Here is a 7,455-nt window from a genome sequence, read left to right as displayed (position 1 = left end):
TGTGAGTTGTTTTGAAAGAATTCACATTGGCTATGGATAATGGGGGCAGGAAAAGTTGAAGTGGGATTAGTTCTGGGATAAGTGTACAGTCCATAAGGAAGAGAAGTATTTGAAGCTTTTAGATCAGCTGTGGGAACAGTCCAGAAAGTTCATGCGGAAGCAGGATGACGTGCCATCTGGTGGTGGTCTCTTCTCTCTAGATAAGGGGTGAAATAGCCACCTGGAAGTTGATTCAAAATTTTAACGTACCTCCTGGAATGTGAGCGGGATTTTATTTTCGGCCCACAGCACTCTTAATTAACCTCCCTTGTCTCTCCCACTCGCCAGCCAGCTGTGATTAAGGAGATCTCAGAATTTGCTCTTGTCAGTATCTAACTTTAAGAAACAAAATATGTATCCTCAGGGAGATTCCAAAAGATTCTACACTGTAAAGTAAAAACTGGATAGTAAAAAAAAGGGCCATTAAAAAAAGAAAGAGTTCTTAGACATTTAAAATATATTGAGAATCTGACCGGAATGAGGTGATATTGTGGTTTTAATTTGCATTTCTCTAATGATTAGTGAGGTTGAGCATTTTTTCGTATGTCTGTTGGCTATCTTTGATGTGGAGTATAACATAAGGAATAGAGTCAATGAAATTGTAATAGCTACATACGATGTCAGAAGGGTAGTAGATTGTGGAAAGGGGGTTATCACTTTGTGAGGGGTGTAAATGTCTACTACATTGTTTTGTATACCTGAAACTAATATAAATAAATAAATAAATAAATAAATAAATAAATAAATAAATAAATAAATAAAATGTTGCCCAAACAAGGTACAACAGAAAGTTTGAAGAAAATGATAAATATCTAAGAATGTAGAACAAAATTTCGAAGAATAAATTGATTTAGTTTGCCAGCCCCTGTTGGCAGATGCCTGTTTTGTGAAAAACCTATGACAAACAATTCAACATCAATTGGTGATTTGTGGGTCATATCCTTGAAGTGTTTGCAAATAGATACATATTTTGTCGATTTCAATTCCTAGCACTGAATTGTATATTTGAAAATTGTTAAAAGAGTATATCTTAAAAGTTCTTATCACAAGAAAAAAAATGTAATTATAGAAAATACATACATACATACATCCACACATACCTAGCAAGTCAAAAGTAAGTATTGATTACTTACTCCTTGCATAAGTTTTGCCCAAGTCGCTCTGTGTGTGGGGGGATGGGGGTGGGGTGTCAACATAAAAAAATAAAATTATAAAGCATCGGAAACCTCTAGACACGGGCATAATTTGTGATCTATGTAACTAATCTCTATACAGAAATCTCTGTATTTAAACCAACAAAATGAATTTCAGAAAAAATTAAAACCAAAGTATTTCCTCCTCTTGCCTTAAGTTTCACTCTGACTAGTCTTCTAAACACTTGGAAGAACTCACAATGAGCATGAGACATTGACATTGATACCCTCTAGCCTTCAGGGTCCCTGACAATGATGAATGACAAATCTTTAAATAAATGAGCCTTGACATGTGTAGTGCAGGCAGTCTTATTTGTCATGCACATAGCTTCTTTTCCTCAAAAAGACGAAAAAGGCAGTTGATTTAAGATATTTTTCTCCAATTCCATTGATATTTCTAAAAAGTCTTACATGGACAGGGACATGGTTGTAAAATTGACATGAGAAGATAAAACCCAGTGAAATGTCATCATTGCCAGATGAGGTCAAGGGCTCACAAAACACAGCTGATAGGACCCAAGGCTCTTCTGCACTCTTACAACTCATACAGAGGGCACTTAATTAGCACGCCTGGCTTATAGATCTCTTAATCACCACGATTCACCAGTTAAGTTAAAATTAACAACACTATGCAATTGCTCATGAGTCAAAGAATGCAGCCTATAACCAACAAAACTGTAACCAACAAAAAGAAATAAAAACAGCAGAAGAACCGAAATGGGTGGCTTGAGGATTCTCGGCACATGTTTTTGTGTTTTCATTTTCCAGTCTCTAACACCCTTCTTGCTGCTTTTCTTTAGCGGTCTCATGGGTATTTTTCTTCCTATTCTTCTTAGTATGTTGCATCTGAAGATGTATGTTCCTTTTGGAGAACACCACAAAAGAAGGTTCTGGGAACATGCTAATCATTCTCCTTTCAGAGTAAACATTTACTGACCCTCGGCAGTTCTCTACCAAAATTAAGCCAAAGACAGGGCTCGCGCCAACTTTCATAATTTGTATTTCATTTCCTAAAAGTACAATATGTTTATTACATTAACTTAAAATATTACTAAACTTGGGAAGGAGATAAAAGACAAATGCAGACAAACCAGCCCTTGAGGACATAAATTTAAATAGAAATCTGGAGTCTAGTACATCAGTACGATAAATTTTGGATCATTAGAATTTGATGCCTAATACTTTTCGGTCAGATAATTCTATGAAAAACAACGAACTATTACTCCAAACAAACTCACTAGGGGAAATAATACCAAATTTGATTATATAAATAGATTTAGAAGATTTATGTGCCCACTAAAACCAATTTGTAGAACAGATAAGAATACTTGGTTTAAACAAAATATATTCTGTGACTAAAAGAACAGTCACAGATTCTTGAGTGTGATTGTACTAGTTAAGTGATACATATTCTTAGGGAAAAGAGCTGAATTCAAGGAAAATCATTTCTTGAAAATGAGTTTCAATTTTGTTTTCTATAATACAGTCTTCCAAGATAATTACTCAGGTTTTCGTTTTTTTTTGTTTGTTTGTTTGTTTTTTGTTTTTTTATGTTTTGTTTTACTATGTTTCCTGTTCTTCTGTTTACAACTTAGAGGGAAAAAAAAAGATCAATTCTTTTAACCAAATCTGTCATCACCCAGGTACTTTGCCATTTACAAGCATACCTTGGAGATATTGTGGGGTGGGTTCCAAACCACCTCAATAAAGCACACATCACAATAAAGTGAGTCGTAATTTTTTGCTGGTGGAGGGTATTGCTTTAAATTTATAAAAAAATTGCAACATTTGTGATGCACAGTAAAGCAAAGTGCAACAAAATGAGGATGCATGTATATAGTTTACAAAGTGCTCACAGTGCAGGGTGACAAGGTTTCCTTCACCGAAACCGATGCCTTCTCTTGTTTTTTAAGTATATTTTTAATTTTTCAATTACAGTTGACATATAATATTATATTAGTTTCAGCTGTACAACACAGTGATTAGATATTTATATAACTTGTGAAGGGATCATCCCTATAAATCCAGTACCCATCTGACATCATATGTAGTTATTACAATATTACTGATTATTTCTTATGCTCTACACTGCATCCCCATGACTATTTTGTAACTATCAATTTGTACTTCTTAATCCCTTCCTCTTTTTTCACTCATCCCCCCCCAAACACTCTCCCCTCTGGCAATCATCAAAATATTCTCTGTATCTATGAGTTTGTTTCTGTTGTATTTGTTTGTTTACTTTGTTCTTCAGATTCCACATGTAAGTGCGATCATATGGCATTTGTCTTTCTCTGTCTGATATACTCCACTCAGCACAGTAACCTCTAGGTCCATCCATGTAGCCACACATAGCAAGAGTTCATTCTTTTGTAGGGCTGAGTAATATTCTATTGTATTTATGTAACTCTTCTTCTGTATCCATTCATCCATTGATGGACATCTCAGTTGCCTCCTGTCTTGGCTATCCTAAGTAATGCTGCAATGAACATATGGATGCACATGTCCCTTTGAAGTAGCATTTTGGGGTCTTTAGATAAATACCCAGCAGGGGGAATACTTGGTCCTTCTTTGTCTCTTGTTATAGCGTTTGTTTTAAAATTTATTTTGTTTGTTATATAAGTATTGCAACCCCAGCTTTTGTTTATTTGTTTCCATTTCCATTTTTCCATTGCTTTCAGTCTTTGTGTGTCTTTCAATCTGAAGTGAGTCTCTTGTAGGCAGCATATGTAAGCGTCTTCTTTTTTTTAGAATGAGATATATTTAAAACTACATTGTCTAAAATGGCTTTTAGTTGCAATTTAGAACCCAAACTGGGGCCAAGGACAGGAGCTAGTATGAGTTGGTCTTGACAATTTAATTTAGGGCAAACTGCACAAATTTGATGCTTCTGCTTGAATTAGAGGGAAACTATAGACAATAAAGTATCTTCAGTTAATTTCAGAGATGGGAGTATTTTCTAATGCAGATTAAAGTTATTCTTCACATGGAGCTCCCCTCTGTTCGAAGAGGGGGCAGGCAGGATGCAAGATCCCCAGTGTTCAGTGTGAGGGGCTGGCAGCCCCCAGTGATGTTCCCTGGCCCTCTCACCATAGCTGAATAGAAGTGCTACCTGCTATTCTGAGAGAGCAGCAGTTGTCACCATCTGAGAGAAAGTCCAAGGCTCTCCTGGATTGGCATCAATAAACAGGTTCTGAGAAGCCACCAGCCCGTCTGTGATGCATCCCTAGGATGCTGGGACTCGGCTCACAGCTGCCTTTGCTGTAGCAGAGACACCCTCCCCCATGCTGTCCTGAGCATAAGCGTGTGGCTCTGGAAGCTGAATTGGGCCTGTGCGTAACTCTCCCCAGGGCCACCTGGCCACCCCCAGACTTGGGCAAGGCTCTGCGCTTGCTATAGAGCAGAGCCTTGTTTTCTTATCCATTATGCCACCCTATCTTTTGACTGGAACATTTAATCTATTTATATTTCAAATAATTGTTGATAGATATGTAGTTAATGCCATTTTATTATTCATATTTTTCTTCTTCCCCTTCCCCTTTCCCTTTGACTCCTTCTCTTTCTCCTTCTCCTTCTCCTTCTTCTTAAGGAAGTCCTTTCAACACTCCTTATAATATTGGTTTAATGGTGATGAACTCTTTTAGCTTTTTTTTTTTTTTTTTTGTCTGGGAAACTCTTTATCTGTCCTTCCATTCTAAATGGTAGATTGACTTATGGGAACTTCCTTGTGGGTAACAAACTGCTTTACTCTTGTGCTTTTAAGATTCTCAGGTAAAGTCCAAGGCTGGAGCCAAGACAGGCCTTTTATAGAAAAAGCCACTAGCTTGGTGGGTCCGAAAGTTGAGGGGAGTGGGATCTCAGGGAATCACCAGGGCAAGGTGAACAGTGTTAGCCAGGTGGATGGTGACTCAGATATGGTGGCTGCCTGCATCTGCATGCCAGGAGTGGGAGGGCTCAAAAAAGAAATAATAGATTTTGCCAGCACTTCTGTCTGGGAGAAAGCTGCCCCTCCAGCCCTCGCCCTGATACCAGACAATTCAGTTCCTCCCTGCATGTCCCTGGCACCTTTAGATATGCTGCCCCAATGCTGCAGCTCAGAGCGAGTGAGTCCATCAGTGAGTAAGTCCATGCCCAGGCCCTTGAAGAGGAGCGCCTGGGACTCCAGCAGCCCTCTGTCTCATTCAGTCACAATCTCTGCTGGTTTCCACAGCCAGAAGTTGTGGGAAAGTCTCTTCCCATCACTAGAAACCTGGGCTGGGAAGCCTGGTGTGGGGCTGGACACCTTGCTCTTCAGGAGGTACCTCCACAGCCAAGATATCCTTTCTGATTTTTTTACCCCCACATGAGGGTGTGAGACCAGCCTGTTATGCATCTCCACCCCTTCTACTAGTCTCAAGGTGGTTTCTTCTGTGTGTCCTTAGTTGTAAGACTTCTGGACAGCTAGACTTCAGACGATTCTCAATGATAGTTGTTCTGTAGTTAAATTGTAATTTTGATGTGGTTGTGGGAGTAGGAAAGCACAGTATTTATGTGCTCCATCATCTTGACCAGAACTCCCACCAATGCCTTTTCTTCCTTCCTAATTAACAGCAAGACTCATAGGCCTTAGAAATAAAATAATTAATTAGCACAGAAGGTATAATTTTACATTTTGCTCAGTTGTTACGTACCAAAACCAAAAACTCATTGAACTAAAGTGATCACAAAGCTTGTGTATCTATCACTCTGGTTGATTGGATATTACTTTGGCAGATAAGTCAGAGCTATCTTTGTTCCTGTTTTGTGAATTTCTTAGGTGAAAAATAGTATTAAACTATAAAAATTGAATCATATTTAGAATGCACATAATTTGCACATTTAGCAACAGATTTAATAAATTGCTTTACCATAAAAGAGTAATTGAAATCAGGGCTGGTTGAGAGAACCCCATATTTGTCCCTTATTATTAGAAGTCATATAAACTACTATTTCTCAACGAGGTTCCACTCTCAGAAATTCTGATGTAGTTAGTCTGCAGTGTAGTCTGGGCATCAAGATGTTAAAAGCTCTGTGGGTAAATATAATATGAAGCAAAAGTTAAGAACCACTGATACAAGTAAGTTATTTTTAAATGAGAGTATACTGGGGTTATCTTATAGTAGGTCTATCTGTAGCTGGAATTTTTCCTCATTATAATACAGTAATTTAAACCAATGTTTCCTGTCCTCCTGCTGTCATGGTATACTTAGAATATTGTGGCATTTTGTGTGGCTCCCTGGGGGTAAATAGAGAAGGCTATGTGTAGCAGAAGTAACCTGCCTGGAAATCTCAGCTGCTGATTAGAGCCAGCCTACTCCAGGGTCAAAGGGGATCAGAGGTCAATATCAAAGTACTCCAGTAACCGATTCTTTGCTACTGAAAGATTGATATACTCTGCCTAATTGCACTAATATTTAGAGTCAATGAATATCAAAAGTAAATAAAAAACTATAAATAAAAGCTATTTGCTTTTATTTTTCCCTGTTCTTAGATTCTAGTTGAGTTTAGAATTCATTTAGTACAGGATTTTTATGGATTGGAATTGGCCTGTGGTACTTAAGCAATCTCAGGGGACTTCTGGAGTCCCACTTGACACAAATTCATCCTTCATCCTGAATTCATGGGAGATGTAACACAAGTTTTTGCTCACATCCGGTGTCAGTCCAGGGCAAGTCCCACCAATATTATTCTGGGCCTTCTTACTCAAGCATAGACAAGGTTAGAAATTGTCATTACCTTTATCTTACCTGAGGCTTAACTATGAAAAAAAGAATGGAGAACTTAATAATCACTATCACCTGAACCTAATAATAATGGACTTAATAGCTAAAAAATCTTAGCAGTAAAGAAAGGAGCAAAAGTCATTTTTTTATTAAAATTATATCTTTTTACTGGGAAAATAGAACATAGCATATGGGATGGGAATATGAAATAAGACAGAAGAGGCTGAATTTAATTATGCTTAATTAAAAATTGTGCATGTGGGACTATGACAAAGTAAAGCATATTTGGCTTCAATTATTTTTGCTCAAAACAGGTAGGATGAAATGTAGCCTTTAGAATACAAAATTAAACCAGGAGAGAGGGGTTGTGCTGTGGTAAATGTCATATTTTAAAACTTTTGCATGTGGAAAAGAAATTTAAATTACAATAACAGCGTTCAAAGATTTTACTTAGGAAGTGACTTCAAAATCAAGAGTTCAAG

Source organism: Rhinolophus sinicus, linkage group LG12 (genome assembly GCF_036562045.2).
Source record: "Rhinolophus sinicus isolate RSC01 linkage group LG12, ASM3656204v1, whole genome shotgun sequence".
Classification (NCBI taxonomy): Eukaryota; Metazoa; Chordata; class Mammalia; order Chiroptera; family Rhinolophidae; genus Rhinolophus; species Rhinolophus sinicus.
Note: the sequence above shows the minus strand (reverse complement) of the source record.